We start from the raw sequence: 18,414 nt of genomic DNA, 5'->3' as shown, positions 1-18,414 counted from the left end.
GGAAAGTTCCTCGAGAGTTACAAAGAAGCACGTAACACATTGTTCTTGCCTCTGAGCCCTGTAATTCATTAATCAGCTTGCTTCAAAATACACCAGCAATGTGTACTAGTGCACCTTCTGCATATGCCTGGCCTTGGGAGGAGGAGAAAACCAGTGATATTCAATACCTTGAACCGTGAGGTTTGTGAGTTACTGGAGACCTCTTGAGAGCTGAATGTATGTGGACAATGAGTTTTTTAAAAAAAGAATTCCTGTAGTAGTCTTTTCAAATGTTAGCAAAAGAGTTTCTATTTTTGGACCTTGTCTTTTTTATTTAATTTCAGAGTCCCGTGGCTTAGGATGAGGATGAGAGTGGAAATGAAAATGTACCAGCTCCATAGCACAATGTGTTTGATTTTCAAATTGGGAAGAATCAAGCACAGTAGTGTCCCACCACCATTTATAGAGCCACACCCCTCCCCACCCCTCTACACCCACCCAGCCATGGTGACACACCAGCCACTCCTCTGCACACACCTGTAATTGGGCAGAGGAGAAAACCTGATGACATTCGGTACCTCAGGCTGCAAGGTTGGCAAGGTGCTGGAGGTCTCTTGGGACCTAATATATTTGGAAAATGAGTAAGAAGAGAAGGAAGGCTGTCCCTGTGGGACACTCCTTGTGTGGTAGGCAGCTTTTGGCCCCTATGACCTTTATCTCCTGGTATTACATTCATAGTATGTTACGTTACGTGGCAAAAGGGACTTTGCAGGTGTAATTAAGGTTATGAATCAATTGACCTTAAAATAGGTAGATTATCTTGGATGACTTGGGTGGGCCCGAGGTGACCACCTGAGCCCTTAAAAGCAGAAGAGGAGGGCAGAGAGATTCGAAGCATGAGAAGCATGCATCGCACCATTGCTGGCTTGAAGATGGAGGAACCTACGAGTCAAAGAAATGGGAACCAAAGTCCTATAAGCTACAAGGAATTGAATTTTTGCCAACAACCTGAATGAGCTTGGAAGTGAATTTTTTCCCAGAGCCTCCGGAAAAGCGTGCCTACTTGCCGACACCTTGATTTTGTAAGACCCTGAGTGGAGAATCCGGCCACACCGATAGAACTGTGGGATAATAATTAGGTGTTGTTTTAAGCACTAAGTTTGTGATAATTTATTACACAATGATAAAAAACTAATACACCAGGTGTTGAGTCTGTCATTTTATGTGGTAAAAGGTAATGAAATAGACTAGAAGCCTAAAACTATGATCATATCCTATTCCTACTCCTTAAAACTTTATCAAAATCCGGGAAAAGATGGTGTGGTAAAGAAAACGCTATGGTTCATGGATGTATTCTCTTCCTGGGCACACATTCCCCAGCTATTCACGCATCTAGGGTGAAACCACGAGACAGTTTTGCCCAAAGAATGTGGGCGAGAGAGACGAAAGCACTTCGAAGCCTGGTTGTAAATGTCCCATGTGCTCTTCCGTGTTCTCTCTCTCCCGCTGTGCACGTATGCTGAAAGTGAAGGAACCTACAACAGCAGAGCCAGAAGGTAGAGGGACTGACATAGAGTTGCAAACTTTATATTTTACTCTCTATTTTCATCAACATTTCAAATAAGGAAAGATATTTTAACACCAAGTTAATAGGAAGGATATACTCATTAAAAAGTGGCAGTCCTCAAGAGAGAATGGTTGACAACCCTACGTGATATGTATATATCATGCTGTCTTTATCCTTTTCATTTCATTTTATACTATTGAAGCCTTTGTCATGGGCTGGCACTATCTTGAAGACAAGCCCTGGGGAACCACTGTACTAGGTGGAAATCTAAATGACAGTTATGGATGGGGGGACAACAGAGCTCCCAGTTGTTTCACCAGGGTCAGATTTCCATGAAGACCATGAAGCTTAAGGTTCAGAGCCCTCACTTGTGCAGCCCCTTCCAGAACCCTGGGAGGGACACTAGCAATATATTTACATGGTCCTATGATTTTCTGAAATCTGCAGAAGTAAGAAATTTTAACCACAATCAGTGAAGACCTATGTCTCTTTCCACTCTGACTTCCCCTTATGTGCACTGATGCTGGCTTGGCCGCTTGCACTTTTGGAGTCGAGTCAAGCGAAATGTGGAATGGGGATATGTTCAGTTTGAGTTGAATGGGATACATTTATGTGGTTCCAGAGTGATTTCCATTTCCATGTATAATGAAGTTATTGCTAGACGTCCCAGTGTAGACACAGCTTCCAGGAATACCCGTGCCACCCACTGTGCCAACTCACCTGGCATCGTGAACTTGCAGTGACAGAGCCAGTTCAAGAAATGAACCTCTCATATTGCAATTGGCACCAGAAGCATGTGGATCATCAATGATAAACAAGGTTTGAAATGTGTGGAGACAGAAGTTAGTCTACAAAAGTGCTTCCAACATCAGATGTGCAAAATGGTGGTGGGGGACTTGGTTCTCATCTACACCTTGTTAAAACAGAACTTATCTCCTGTCAAGATTATGTACATGATGATGCAGCATATATAATTATAAAAATACCATACAGTATTTTTTCCTTTTTTTATGAAAATGGCATACTTCATAAAGCTCAACTGCAATGTGCCAAGAACTTTAATTTAGTTTTTTAAGAAGAGTGAGAAATTACAAACTCCTGATTTGTTTTTATATAAAATGTAGCTTCTTTTATTTTTTTAATTTTTTTTTGTGTGTGTGAGGAAGATCGGCCCTGAGCTAACATCCAGGCCCATCTTCCTCCACTTTATGTGGGACGCTGTCACAGCATGGCCTGACAAGCAGTGCACCAGTGCACTCCTGGGGTCCAAACTGGGCCACCAACAGCGGAGCACGTGCACTTAACCACTACGCGACTGGGCTGGCCCCTGTAGCTTCTTTTATAATTTAAATTTATTTAAAAAATAACTAAGATGTTAAAATAAAAAGTAATTGACTACAAAACAAAAGCAGTAAAGATGAGAATGAGATGAATCGAAATTAATGTGGAGAAGGGAACTATATCTTTTTTAGACCATACCAAAAGCAATAATTAAGAGAAAGTAATAAATTTCAAATAGAAGTAACTGGTAGATGCTTAGATTGTTTGAAAATCAAAATAATAAGGAAAAGTGAATCATCAAAAACGTTTTCAATTTTCTCTTTGCTGATTTGACATCTACAAAAATACAGCAGTAACTCAATATAATGAGGACATAGAAACCAAACTAGTTAATGTGTCACCAATTCAGGGTATTTACCATCAATCACTGCACAGGGAAAATTTTAATGTACTGAAATCCGTATGTTCATAAATGAAAGAAATCTGAGAGATGTGTTTTCAGATTTGACAATGTTATGGGCCAAATTGTGTCTCTTCGAAATTCATATGTTGAAGCTCTAACCTCCGGTACCGCAGAAAGTGACTGTATGTGGAGATAGGCCTTTAAAGAGGTGATTAAGTTAAGATGGGGTCATAAAGGTGGGCCTTAATCCAATATGACTGGTGTCCTTCTCAGAAGAGGAGATTAGGACACAGATACACACAGAGGGAACACCATGTGAGGACACAGAAGAAGGTGGCCATCTGTGACCCAAGGAGAGAGGCCTCAGGAGAAACCAACTCTGCTGACACCTTGATCTTGGACTCCAGCCTCCAGACTGTGAGAAAATAAATTTTTGTTGCTTAAGCCACCCAGTCTATGGTATTTTGTTATAGCAGCCATGGCAAACTAATACACACACGAATCTAAAAATTTTATACAATATTTCCAATAACAAGTTGTGAAGTTGGAAGAAACTTTTCTCAACTATCATCAATAAAAAATAAACTTCAATCAACTATGTTAAAGGAAAGACCAAACAGTCCTTCTATTCTCTCCAAACATAAGTCAAAGAGTACAAAGCTAATAAATGTAAAATAGAAAGTATTAAAGAGCCATATAAGGCAGTTAATTAATAAAAATACTTTTTTTTTTAATAAATTTTTTGTTTATTGCAGTAACATTGGTTTATAACATTGAATAAAAATACTTTTATGGATTTTTTTTATGTTTGTGAGATTTGTCATGTCTTAAAATTTGTAATTCGTTGTGCTTTATTTTCTCATTCTACAAAAATATTTATTTTCTTACTTAAAAATTTGTTTTATTTTTCTTAAAAAGAACTCCAAAATTATACAAACTCCAAGCTCCAGAAAACCTGGATCCACCCCTGCACTTCATTTACCTCACTTCTCAGTGACAAATGAACCCGTTCTTATCACTCTCCCAACCCAACTGTACTCCCAAAACTGTCAAGTGGAAAGTTTCAGAAATTTTCTCATAACTCCCTGGATATTCTGATTTACTAGGTCCTACGTGAGACCTGGGCATCTTTTGGGTGCCTGGGTATTTTTGAAAAGTTCCACGAGTAGTTCTGATGTTCAGCCCAGGTTGACAGCCACCGTCCTGCCATGCCAGGGATGATGCCACACTTTGGGGCACTTGCTTTACACAGGGTGGTCGTCACTCATTATGGGTGGTGTAATCAATTTGGTGGCCCCCCAGTCAGCATTGTTTTAATAGGATAGAATAGGAGAGCATGCATCACAAGGTTAGTGGTTTTTGTCAAACTTCTGTTTTGTTTCAATACCTAAGTTGCCTTGGGGGCCCCAATTCTTAATGCCGTGGTCGTTCATTAGAAATTTCACAGCATCCATATCAATCAATGATACCAGAAACAGTAGACGTCAAGAAAGAATGACCTGGAGTTTAACTAATTGTGAACAGCCTATCTGGTGTATGCCCTGAAGGATAATTTGGTTATGGGACTTGAGGGAATAACTTCAGAATAGAGAAACTATGAGCTCATGAAACTTTTTTTTAAAAAAGAGATGGTGATTGTGGTGTGTGTGTTGTGTGTGTTTTCAAATCCTGGAAATACTAAAATAGCTGTAGAAAGAGGAAACGCAACTTGATATTTAAAAAAATATGTTGTTTTACTATGGAATGTGGTGGGGAAAGGAAATAGGAGTTTGGAAAAGTTTTCTTCCATGCAAAAAAAAAGTTTCTATCTGTGTACTTTAGAAGGACATAATAACCGCAGACTTAAGAATATGGTATGAAAGCAAACGATGTGACATTTGTGGGGCACGAAGACCGAGTTCCTTCTACTCAAAATAAAATGCTTAAGTTCTGCTGTCTGGCAAAGCCCACTGAGACTTTGTCATGTGCTTGTTCCTGGATATCTTTGTTTCTTGGAGCCCCTAAAAATAAAAGGACATATTCTATGTGGCATTTAGCTTTAGTCATAACTGACCCTGGACTGTTGTCACTAAGAACCTGCTGCACTTTAATCTGGGCAGCAATGAATCATCTTTTCTTCCAGCATTCCCCAGCTGATAATCACGAACTTGGAAGACCTTGAAAATTCAAGGTAGCAAGTTTTTCAAATCATTTTAACAAGAAACTTTAAAATGATGAGTCAATAAGAACCTCTACACTTTTCTATGAGAAAAAGTATTTTCTGTGTTCTAGTTTCATTACTATTGGGTAATGTTAGGACATTGTTCCATTAATTGCATTGGGATTTACTGAAGACAGTATAGCAAATGAATTATAGTTACGGGCGTAGGAATCAGGCTGCCTTGGTGACAATCCAGCCCTGCACTTACTAGCTGTGTGAACCCGTGCATTAGTTTCCCAATTTGTAAGTGGGGATATTAATGAATATAACTCACAGGCATATTGTGAACATTAAATGAAATAAACATCCAAAAAGCTTAAAATAGTTCCTGGCTTGTAGTAAGCATTCAGTAAATTAACTTCAAACACACATACAGAAAGATCAAGGAAGAGATTTTTATGCTAATTCAACATTCATCTAGCTGTTTTGTCCAGTTTTAGTTCCCATATACTGGAAACAAACAATGTCAGGAAAAATAGGCTATTATTAAAAAGGATCCAAAAATGATTTTTAAAACAGACTCTTAACACAATGATCAAGTTGAGGCGTTGAGGATCCTAGCTTTTCATTAACAATACTACTCTTTTTAAACAAATGTTCTGTTAGGTTTTTTTTTAATTAAGTATTTTATCAATAATTTTATTTATTTTGTAAAAATTTTATAACCTGAGATTGATTGAGCTACGCTAGGATCACCAAACTAGGACTCACTCTCGTATATAAGAAATATTCCCCAACGGAGGTAGGTGGGATTAGGGGAGGGCACTGTCAGGAGGCAGAATAATTTAGGGAAACTTTTCAAAGCACAAATGCCCACGCTCCCCTGTACTGCTCCTCTAGATTACGAACCACTGATAACAAAAGAAGGTAGAGAAACAACTTGATAGTTGAAGTGTTGAAAGTATAATAGTGGCCCCAAGTTCTTCAACCTTTGGAATTAACTTTTCTTTTAATTTACAAACTAAGTGATGCAAACCACATTCTGCATAGGATGGGGAATCCAGAGCCTTCCCCAATGTTCCTATAATTTACTGTAAAGGGGACTAGACTCCTGTCACTGCGAATTCCTGCTTCTGCAGAATTCTGACTCTCCACTCACTGTCTCCGTTCCTGAGTTCTCACTCCGCTGTACCAGTCGCCATCCCTGTGCTCGCTTTTTCTTCATCCACCCGAATACCACTAATATAAACCACCCCCCTCCTGGCTCTCCCTCTCCTTTACTTTGCTTCATTTTTTTGCCCTAGCATGTGTCACACATTGACTCCATGAGGACAGAGTCTTGGTCTGCTAGGTTTGCTGTGATATTCATACGGCTGCACTGCATGCGGTAAGAACTCAATAAACGTGTAACGAACGAGTGATTGAATGACGACTTTTATTATTATTATTTATTTTCGCTATGTAGCAGACTTTTACTGTGGGCTTTGGATAATGGAGGTTTCTTACAGCAGAGCTTAGAACAGGAAACAACCTAAAACGGACCCCTAAACATCTGTTGTCCAAGCTCCTGGCCCCCCGGGGAATTTCTCACAAGCCTTTCTCCTTAGGCCATGTCTGTGACCTCCTTGGGGACTTTTTCAAACCCTTCTCTTTGAGACCCCACCCTGTCTCTCCTCCTGTCCCAAGTCCAGGGCTCTTCTTGCTCCCAATGCTGATTCAACCAGACACATCTCTACAATCAAAAGGCCAGTTGTGGGCTGGTCGCCCCGTGGCGTAGCCGTTAAGTACAGGCGCTCCGCTGCTGGCGACCCGGGGTTCAGATCCTGGGTTTGCACAGGCGCACTGCTTGTCAGGCCATGCTGCGGTGGTGTCCCACATGAAGTGGAGGTACCGCTGTTAGCTCAGGGCCAGTCTTCTGCGGCAAAGAGAGGAGGATTGGCAGGGATGTTAGCTCAGGGCCGATCTTCCTCACACACACACACAAAAAGTCCAATTGTTGTGTTTCCAATACTGGGTACGTAAAATTTGATTGATCATAATCCTTGGTCCATGACACAGTCTCACCTTTGGTCCACGCATGGCCTTTATTTATTTATTTACATACTTGCATATTTTTTGTTGAGCAATAAATACCTTTGTTTGCACCACCCGGCATGAAAATGAGAACATTCATAATTCTAACAGCTACCTGCATTCTCCTCCTCATCCTGTACCCACCTCTCTCCACTGGACATGACCACTACCCTGCAACTTCTACTCTTATTCCCTTTGCCCTTTAGAACTACAGTTTTACCACAGTATAAATATTTCTTAAAAGTATATTGGGTAGCTTAGTTGTTTGTAACTTTTTTTTTAAAGGTGGTTATTATGGTATATGTAATCTTTGGAGGTTTACTTTTTATGTAAGTTATGTTTCTAGGATACATTTTTTTTCTTTTTTTGCTGAGGAAGATTTGCCCTGAGCTAACATCTGTGCCAAACTTCCTCTATTTTGTATGTGGGTCACTGCCACAGCATGGCCACCGAAGAGCGGTGTAGGTTTGCGACCCGGTACCAAACCCGGGCTGCCAAATGGAGCGTGCCGAACTTAACCACTAGGCCACGGGGCTGGCCCCTCTAGGATACATTTACATTCACCTTTTTTTGCAGTAAAATATTTCATTGTATGAATGTACCACAATTGATCTGTTCTCCTGTCTTTGGATAAGTGGATTTTTCCTAAGTTTTTGCTATTTCAAACAGGGATGCTTGTATGAACACTCTTGTGTACGTCTCTTAAAGCATATGTGCAAGAATTTCTTTTGAGTATATATCTAAGAGTGGAATTACTCATTATAAGGTATATGAATCTGCAACTTTAAAAGATAATGCCAAATTGTTTCCAAAGTAGTTGAACAAATTTATACTCTCACCAGCAAAGTGTAAGCTACTCTGTTGATCCACTTCCTCTCCAATATTTGATGGTGTTAAACTTCTTCAATTTGCCAATCGATTGGGTTTTAAATGCTATATCATTGTGGTCTTCTAATTAGTTTGTAGATATCCTTTATATATTCTTGCTATCAATTCTTTGTCAGGGTGATGCAAATATTTTGTCTCTGTTTATTTGTTCACTTTCTTAAAGATATCTTTCAATATACAGAAATTTTTAGGTTAATATATCAAATTTATTATATGAGAGAAATCTGCTACTATAGATGTTCAAGGCGTAGCCTTCAAAGACAGTGAGAAGGGAAATCCCTCCGATAGGCAGAGCTTCAGGCTGTGTACCTGATCATCCACTTTGTGAGAAGAGAAAAGTGGCTCAAGGTTAGAACATACATGGACTCACGGATGGTGGCAAATTCCTGGCCAGCTGGTCAGGGTGTGTCCTCGTTTCCTACAGCTGCCATACAAATTGCTGCAAATTGGGTGGCTGAGTTGTTGTTTTTTTTTTTTTTTAAGTGATGTTTAATCTTTTTTTTTTTCTGGTGAGGGAGATCAGCCCTGAGCTAACATGCGTGCTAATCCTCCTCTTTTTGCTGAGGAAGACCGACTGTGAGCTAACATCTATTGCCAATCCTCCTCCTTTTCTTCCCCAAAGCCCCAGTAGATAGTTGATGTCATAGTTGCACATCCTTCTAGTTGCTGTATGTGGGACGTGCCCTCAGCATGGCTGGAGAAGTGGTGCGTCAGTGCGTGCCCAGGATCCGAACCCTGGCCGCCAGTAGCGGAGGACACGCACTTAACCACTAAGCCATGGGGCCAGCCCAGGGTGGCTGAGATTTATTCCCTCATAGTTCAAGGTGATCAGAAGTCTGAAATCAAGGTGCCATCAGGGTTGGTTCTTCTAGAGGCTCTGAGGAAGAAACCATCCCAAGCCTCTTTCCTAGCTTCTGGTAACTGCCAGCAATCCCTGGCATTCCTTGGCCTGTAGATTCATCGCTCCAATCTCTGCCTCTATGGTCACACTGTCTTCTTCTCTGTGTATCTCTCGGTGTCCTCTCCTCTTCTTATAAGAGCACCAGTCATTGGACTTAGGGGTCACCCTAAATCCAGGGTGATTTCATCTCAAGATTTTTAACTCATTACTTCTATAATGACACTATTTCCAAATAAGGTCACATTCTGAGGCTCCAGGTAGACACGAATTTGGGGGAGACACTGTTCAACTCATTGCAGAGGCCTAAAAGGAGAAAAATTGGAATATTAGGAAAAAGGAAGTCTGGGAAACAAGCATATAGTTGAACATTGGAGAATGAGCATGAAGTTTGAAGAGCTTCATAATACATGAGCACCAACCAAGAGCACCAACATGGCAGGGGAACCAAACAACCGGGTAGACAAACGTGACAAGGCCAGTTAACATCTGTCATCCTCTACCACCACTACCCGCTGCTAGCACAATGGGCAAGCAGATAAAGCAGCTTTGTGTCAGGGAGAGAGGCTACACATGTGCCCAACATATGCTCCCATTCACCAGGGCTGGTTTAGCTACTGCCCCTGCCAAAGGGACAACCTGCAAGCAAGAATGACCAATGCTGAGTGCTCCATATAGCATCACACTCTTCTGCATCTTGTTTTCTTCGTTCGACAATAATTTTTGGAAGTTCCTGAAAATCATTTGGTCTAGCTCTAATTCATTGTTTGTAATGGCCACGTAATATTCCACGGCCTTCCAAGACTTTTCCTGCTATGGTCTCCTTTCACATTACAACTCCCTATAAAATTCTTCTCGTGGTAGGAAAATGGGGCAAGCGGCCAGGAACAACAGACGGTGAGGATACCTGAGAAGATCCTGTCTGACTTGTCTCCCCACCAAACAACATACTTCCTCTCCTCCCCTCCAAGTTCACCTTACACATCCAAATCTAACAGTTCAGAAAAGAGTTGAGTTTCTGCAACTGACAAGTTTAATTCTGGGAATTAAGTTATATTTCTAAAATCTATTTTTGGCCACAAGCTAATAAAGCTACTGTTCTCTCAAATAGATGACAAAAACAGAGAAACTTGTTGAAAAACTTTCTTAGAGACTTGGCAGTAAGATAATAGCGTTGAAGAAGTTAGCTGCAAAAACATTCTCAGGGTGATTGTAAATATAAGAAGGTCAAAAGCAAGTATTCAAAATTCTGGTGTGAAAGTTTATGAGGTCCTTTTGAAGATCACTGTATATGCACAAATTTTTCTTAATGATAAGTCTTCAAATTGATTTAAGAAGGGGAAACGGAGATGGTGAAAGGGAACACGTCTGCCTTCCAGCTGTCCACAGAAAAGCAGCAGCTGCCACAGGATGCCCTTACATGGCATTCGTTTCCTGTTGTCTCCGAGGGAAGACTGCCGGGACACACCAGGGCAAGTGGTACTTGCCATTTCCTGGAAGACAACCACAAGGCCGACTCTATAATTACTCAGAGGCCCTGTCTAAGCACCACAGCCATAATCAGGCATGGGTCACCGGAAGAAGAGACTTACTGGAGCTCTGGGCAGATATGTTGGGCATAGAGAGTGAAGGGTCCAACCGCAGCTGGGCAGATCCTGCCTGGAAAGCTTTGCCTCCACAGGTGCTGCAAGAAACATTTCTACATGGGGCAGTTGACAACCACCTCAAACTGCTCTGCCATCCAAAATATCTGAATGGGAGCAAAATTTCACAGAAGCAAATAAAGATTTTTTGAATGTTGAGAGATGCAGTTTATATTGGCAACAAATCCTATGTTAGGCCTAGCTGAGCAGTTTTATAGCCGTCTTGCCTTGCCTAACTGGATCTCAAATTGAGAAATCACTGCTCGACCAGCTAACTGCTAGTTTAAATGACTTCTAGGAAGATTTACCAACAATTTCATTTCCCTGCAATGCAACAAGTGGCTTGTTAGCTATGGTTAACATCAGCATCTGTAATTTCATAACAAACCAATTCTGATTTCATGTCTAAAATATGTGGCTATTTGTAATCACTTCCCTTGAAAGCTATAACCCTTTGTTACAATAAATAATAACCAAATTGCCTTCTAAAGCACATCTACTTTTCTTAATTAAAAACTACATTATTGCACACGATTTGATTTTTGTCTCAAGAAATTTCTATAACCTTTTAGAAGTGGTTTTCAAACTTTATCCCAGGAACTCTCTCTTCATAAGAAATCTTCCCAGAGGAATAAACAGGTAACAGCAGAACAGTTCTGATTAGAGCAGTTTGGCATGCTCTCCCTTCCTTGAATTACCCCCCATAAAATAAAGAGATAAAAAATTAACTGTCATAGTTGGTGAGTTAATGTGATCATTATTTTTAAAGTTTTTATTTTGAAATAATTATAGACTCACAAGAAGTTGCAACAAGAGTATGGAGAGGTCCTATGAACCCTTTAGCCAGCTTCCCCTAAAAGTAACATCTTATGTAACTATAGTGCATTATCAAAACCAGGAATTTTGTTAACTGGACTATAGACTTGACTCAAATTTCACTAGTTTTCACATATACTCATTGTTTTGTATGGTTCTATGAAATTTTATCACATGTATAGATTCTGATAAATAAATGGCAAGCAATAGGGTATCTTGGAACATATTAGGAAGACATTTGGTGTAAAACTAATTCAGCCTGACCTTGTTTTTCCAAAAGGGCCTAACATGGCCTTTGAACATGCATTGTATATCTGCTTTAAGTATTTATTTACCATGTCCCAAAGACAAGAACAAATGCCCTTAAGATAAAGTAACTTCCCCCACATTGGCATTTCCTTAAAGACAGGCATTTCTCCCTAGGCTAGGATTTGATTGCTGAGGTCATCCTGTGACCACCCAACTCAAGATGGCAGACCAGATACCTGCTGTGTCCATCAATCACTGTGCCGACAGGTCAATCTCATGGCTATTGTAAAAGGGACATTGCAATCATATGTGATACATGCTCTTTGGTGGTATATAACTGCTCTGTACACCCCTCTTCTTTGGTGCCCTTCCTTCCTTGGGGAAGTAAGGCCCCAGGCTATATGGTCCTCAAATTTGGCTCATAATAAACTCACCCCAGTGCTGCCCCATGATGTACAGTCCTTTTCCACAATGTTGGAGATGAAGCTGGGCCTTGAGTCTGCGCCTGCATATTCCTACAGCTTCTCAGAGTCCTATGGACAATGACTGAGGAGACAAACCATGCAGGAAACATCTAGTAAGAAAAGAAAAAAATTAAAAAATAAAAAAAAATAAACTCACCCCAATTTTGATTTATAGATTGACTATGGATTATTTGTGTCAACAATTCCATCACCACAAAACTTCACGATAAACACCTTCCTTCCATCCCCATCCCTAACCCCTAGCAACTATTGATCTGTTCTCTGCTGATCTGATCCCTATAATTTTGCTGCTTTAAGAATGTGATACACATGAAATAATACAGTATGTAGCCTTTGGAGGTTGGCTTTTTTCACTTAGCATAATGCCTTAAGATCCATCCAAGCTGATGTGTGTGTCAGTAATTGATTCCCTTGTATTTTCCATTGCGTAGATTTACCTCAGTTTGTTTATCCATTCACTTTTGAAGGGTATTTGGGTTGTTTCCAATTAGGGCTATTATAAATAAAGCTGCTAAGAACATTTGTGTACAGGTTTTTGCGTGAGCATAAGTTTTTATTTCTCTACGATAAACGCCCAATAGTGCAATTGCTAGGCTGTATGATAATTTTATATTTAACTTTATATGTTTAATTTTATAAGAAACTGCCAGACTTTTTTCCAGAGTAATCGCCCCATTTTGCATTTCCACCAATATATAAGAGATCCACTTTCTCCGCATTCTTGAATTTAGAATTATCAGTGTTTTCCCCCAGGCTAATTGGTGTGTAGTGAGATAATCATTTATTTTTAAGATCAATATAACCTTTCCTTTCCTTGTATGTCCAATTTAAAATTGAGAACTGTTTAAATAATTAAGAATAGTGCTTTCCATACATAAAATTAGCATAAAATTACATGTGACAATAAAAACCCAAGGAGAGCTATTTCAGACCAAATCTCAGTGGATGGTTTTTACTGAAGTCAATAGTCTGGTCCCAGCTCTAAAGATTCAGAAACTTTGTTGTATTCATTGACCTAAAGATAAAAGGATATACAGGCATTGAGCCATGCCAAAAAAACTCTTAAGAGACTTAACAGCAGGCTAGAATGTCAGGTATAACAATACCAGACAAACCTGGCCCAGAGAGAGGGTACCCATTTCCTCTGGCACCGTGGGTCTAGAGCCAAAACCTCATAGCAAATGTTTACAGAAGGAAAGCACAGGCCACAGGATGTCCTTACAGGCATTTTTATACAGCTAGCCTGAGGGCAGGCTCCTCTCACCTTAGATATTCCGTGATGAATCATAATCACCGTCTATAAGATGAAATCACCCTTTGGCCACAACGCACTGAAGAGAAGACTCATTTTTAATCCCCTTTCTACAGAGAGTCACTTACCTTCTTTTGGATTCAACATTATAAGATGAGCCTGCTTCTTGCAATTGCCATTAACACACTAATTCCCAAGTGTACTGACTAATTTTTGTTTAACATATTTCAAAATACTTACTATCTAAGGATGCTTGGACTCACTCTGATGGAGCAGCAAACTACCTCTAAAGTATAGGATAATTATAAACTTGTAAATAACCAATCACAACATTCATGTGTAATTTTTTTTTGAAAGATTATTTTAAATATAAAAACAGTAAATGCTCACATTAAATAATTCAGACTTGCAAATCTTGAGCATGTCATTCCCTGATGTGACCTCTTGCTGGTATTTAATATGATTATCTTTTATCCTAAATTTTTAGTCTATTTTACTTTGGTGTCTACGTCACTCTATCTATGGACTGAATATGTTAAAACCCTAAATGTAGGCTATGTAGATAGTCACGTTGGTACTTGTTTGAATTCTAACTATCTGAAATAGTATCTAATCACAAACCTAAAAGAGCTCTGATAATTGATAACATTGCAAATATAACTGTGAGTCACTTCTGATCGTGAGAGCTGGCCCTCCATCAAGATAAGAAAAAGACTTGAAAAATGCTTTGAAGTTCAAAACTTAATGTGGTCTCTTGAATTTAAATTAATCAGCCTCAAAGGCTGATGTATTTCCTTTCTGAAAATATATTCATTACATTCAAAGTGTTCAAAATTGTCTTCATTTATGAAGTAGTTGAGTAGAGTGCCCTTTTTATTGAGTTAATTTAGCTGTATTTGTTACAGGCTAAGAGATCCCAAAGTCTAGTGGCCAATACAAGACAGAAGTTTATTGCTGTCTCACATACAAAGTCCAGGGATAGGTGATCCTGGATTGGTAGGGCATCCCCTCTATCCTCATTATGAACCCTCCATCTCTGAGTCTAAAACAGCTGCTCCAGCACCCTCTGTCACACCTACGTCCCAGGTAGTAAGAAGAAAGAAAGGAAAGGAAGTGTGCGTTACCCATTTCTTTTAAGGGTGCGACCTGAAAGTGGCACACACCACTTCTGTTGCCATTCTATGGTCAAGAACTTAGTCTAAGGGCACAGCTAGCTGCACGTGAATCTGGGAAATAAAGTCTTTAGCTGAAAAAACAGAGTGCCCGGCCATGTCCCAGGAGTTTTAATAAAAAAGGAAGGACAAATAGATATTGGTAGACAACTCTCAGTCTCTCCCACTGTGACCAGTTATTCCTCAGATATAGCCAGCTCCTTATCTCTTCCATTGTTTTCAGTGTGTCACCAAGTCCAAGTACAAATGAAATACTAGAAAACAGGGACTTTTGCCTTCAGACAAGCTGCTCAAATTTCAACCCAAGGAACCCCATGACTGTTTCTAGAACCAAGAATCTGAAGAGCATCCCCTCCCCGTACTCTCTTACCTTGATAACATTCACCAATTTCCGTTGACAAGTGATTGCATTTCCGTGATAAACAAAGGACTATGGCTAGGAAGGTGAGGGAAAGTATTTTTAAAAGCTGTAAACAGAAGTCTCCTTGAGAGTAACATTTGTCTTTTTTTTTTTTCAATCTTCTCACATTGCCTAGTAATATAGTGGTGGCAGCAGCAGTGGTTGTACTAATAGGAATAGTAGAGTAATTGCAGTGGTAGATAAGAGTCATAGGAGTCACCTTTTATTGCACACTTGCTAAGCATCAGGCCTTTCCTAAGTTATCTGCCTAAGATATTTCGCTGGATCCTCGTAACGATCCTTTGAGGTAAGTAATTTGCCCCTTGAAAATGAAGCTGAAGTAAAGCAAAGCATCTTTCCCCAAGTTGCGTAGCGGGTAAGTAGTCAAGCCAGAATGTTAGCACAGGCAGTCCACCTGCCTACATTATAGAGCATGCCCTAGGGACACCCTTTATTAAGGCACTGTGCCAGACACTTGACGTGTTTTAGCTCATTTTATCCTCACAGTGATCTCATGATACTATTTACGGATGGGAAAACCGAAGATTAAAAAGATTAGATAACTTTCCTTAAGTCACGCTGTTAAGTAATGGAACCAAGACTTAAATCCCGGTAGTCGGCTTCCTGTCGTAACACGGAGCTCTGGCTCAGAGCTGCGCTCACTAGCAGCATCCTTCTGCTGGGGAAAGCAGCATAAACTAATGTGACCTTATCTTCTTCTAATAACCCTTCCATTCTTCCTTCTAACTCAGCCTGAACGCGCTGGGATATCAAGTTAAAACAGCTTTCCAAGGGTGAACAGGTGGGTCTGTAAAACCAGATTTGTTTTGTCTGATGAGTCATCTTTGTCTTGCGTCTGGTAAAAATGAAGTTGTTTTGTCTCATTGTGGCCCTGAGAGGTATTTAAGGTTATATGCAGAGATATCTTGAGTTTGACATCTTTGTCTGACTATAAAAAGAAACAGATGTGTGCTGCAGGTATGAGCACGAAGGTTGAGTATATAGAGGAGGAAGGTATGAGAGGTCGAGTGAGTGATGGGAAGTTCCTTAGCCATACCATTGCAATGCCCTCCTGTCTCTCTCCCCTCTCTGTCACACACACAAACCCCTAAGATCCATTGGAAACGGCCGCCTATGAGCCCCTATATCCAAGCATTTTCCTACACCTCAGATACCTGTCAGCAAGGTCAATCCTAGGAAAAATTGTGAAGTGTAGTACCCATCGCCTCCTCTTCCCCATCTCTGTTTTCTTCCTTCTGTCCTTGTTTTGTGGTGTCTTCAAGCCGCCCTCTTAACTGTCACAAATTCCTTATAAAGGCCCCTACCCTAACTCCAGTTCTCTATCCCTACCTATGCTTAGCCAACCCATTCATTTATTCAACAAACATGTATGGAATGGCTACTATGAGCCAGGCACTGTTCTAGGCTCTTGAGATACATTACTGAGCAAAACAGACAAAAATCTCTGCCCTTGAGAAGCTTACATTCTACAGGAGCAGGCAGAAAATAAACACAATACATTATAAGTGAGTAAATGATTTCCTTTGCTAGAAGGTGATTAATATTATGTAAAAAAAGATGAACAGGGAAGAACGGTCAAGAGACCTGAGGGGAGAAGGCAAAGGCGTGATTTGCAATATTAAATAATATGGTCAGAAGAGGTCTCACTGAGGAGAAATTGAAGCAAGGACTTAAGGTTGGGAGAGAATGAACATAGAGAAGAACGTTCCAGGCATAAGAAAGAGCAAATACAAAGGCCCCAGGTGGGAGGATGAAGGGTTTGAGGAGCAGCAGGGAGGCCAGAGTCCTGGAGCAGAGTGAGTGAGGGCAGAGTAGAAGATGAGGTCAGCGGGATCACAGCAGCCACGGCCTCTAGACCTCGTGGACCAATGTAAGGACTTCAGGTGATAAACTGGGTGCAAATAGAGAGTAATTTCCATTTTCTCTTGAATCTGATTGATATAGACAGAATACTTCTCCTCTTTTAAGAAAATATATAAAAACCTGAGAAGTAACATACTGGGGAGGACCAATGACCTATCCAACTCAATCTTCTGCATCTAAAGTGTTTCCAGCTTGCTGAGTAGAGGAGTCTTGTGCTATATCCTAATCACTAACCTCCCCTTAAAAATCTATTAGCAACTTATGTAGAAATGCACATAATCCCATCTTAAGATATATCCTGTTAGTTGGCATAAACTCTTGTGAGAAGATGTTCTGTATGTTAAAGACAGGAGGTTCCGACCCTTCAAGCTTACCACTTGGGCCCTTCGTTTCTGCAGCAACCACTACCACCATGCCAGCCCTATGTCCCCAGGAACCCGAGACGTCCATAAAATTAAAATAAGCAAACAAACTCAGTTTCTTCCAACAACAATTTGAGGATTTAGGAGTCTTAGACATTAGGAACCTGGTTTAAAGCCACAAAGTTCTCTTTTCAGGCCCAAATTAATATTTAGTGAAGGTATTCTTTTCTCTGGTTTTCATTTTTTGTACTAATTACTATTTATCCAATACTTAATTGAGAAGGGCTAGGTGGATAAAATTAATAAATTTTCAAGGGAACTATTTATACTTATATTAAGATGAAGAACATTTTATTCATCTAAATTCATCTTATAAGGGTGCTGTATTTGTTCAGAAAAAAAATGCCAATAAGGGGCCGGCCCAGTGGCGTAGTCATTAAGTTTGCACACTCTGCTTTGGTGGCCTGGGGTTCGTGGGTTCAGATCCTGGGCGCGGACCTACACACCACTTCTCAAAGCCATGCTGTGGCGGTGTCATACAAAGTAGAGGAGGATTGGCAACAGGTGTTAGCTCAGGGCTAATCTTCCTCACACACACACACCCCCACACCCACACAATGCCAATAAACTACTTGGGTGAAAGGTGAGACCCCAAGGGAATGCCTGAGTAACAAAAGATAGTTGATGAAATACACGGCAAATTACGAGGGAGGGGATGACAGGCTGGAGCAAAGCTACTCCTTCAGGAAGGGAAAGGAGCCGAGGCGGCTGGAGACAAGGACAGAGAGAGGGGAAACACTCTGGAATAGGACAGCCATGGAGAGACTGAGAAGGGTAAACACGTCAGCTATGGGTTTTTTTATGTGGATTTCTGCATCTTGTGTTCTGTGACCTTCTCTTTCTGACCCCACAAAGGGACAGC

The 18,414-nt window shown here is 40.4% G+C and overlaps 1 non-coding gene across 1 annotated transcript; it reads left to right on the top strand.

The window, feature by feature from the left end:
• Nucleotides 1-12,333: 12,333 nt before the first annotated feature.
• On the top strand, nt 12,334-12,513 carry LOC131409873 (small nucleolar RNA SNORA73 family). The gene has a single exon (XR_009221060.1). It is a non-coding gene; the product is annotated as a small nucleolar RNA SNORA73 family (small nucleolar RNA).
• The last annotated feature ends 5,901 nt before the right edge of the window (nt 12,514-18,414 follow it).

This window comes from Diceros bicornis, chromosome 8, assembly GCF_020826845.1.
Source record: "Diceros bicornis minor isolate mBicDic1 chromosome 8, mDicBic1.mat.cur, whole genome shotgun sequence".
NCBI classification, from domain to species: domain Eukaryota; kingdom Metazoa; phylum Chordata; class Mammalia; order Perissodactyla; family Rhinocerotidae; genus Diceros; species Diceros bicornis.
The sequence above is the reverse complement of the archived record's forward strand: the minus strand, read 5'-3'. Positions and strand labels throughout refer to the sequence as shown.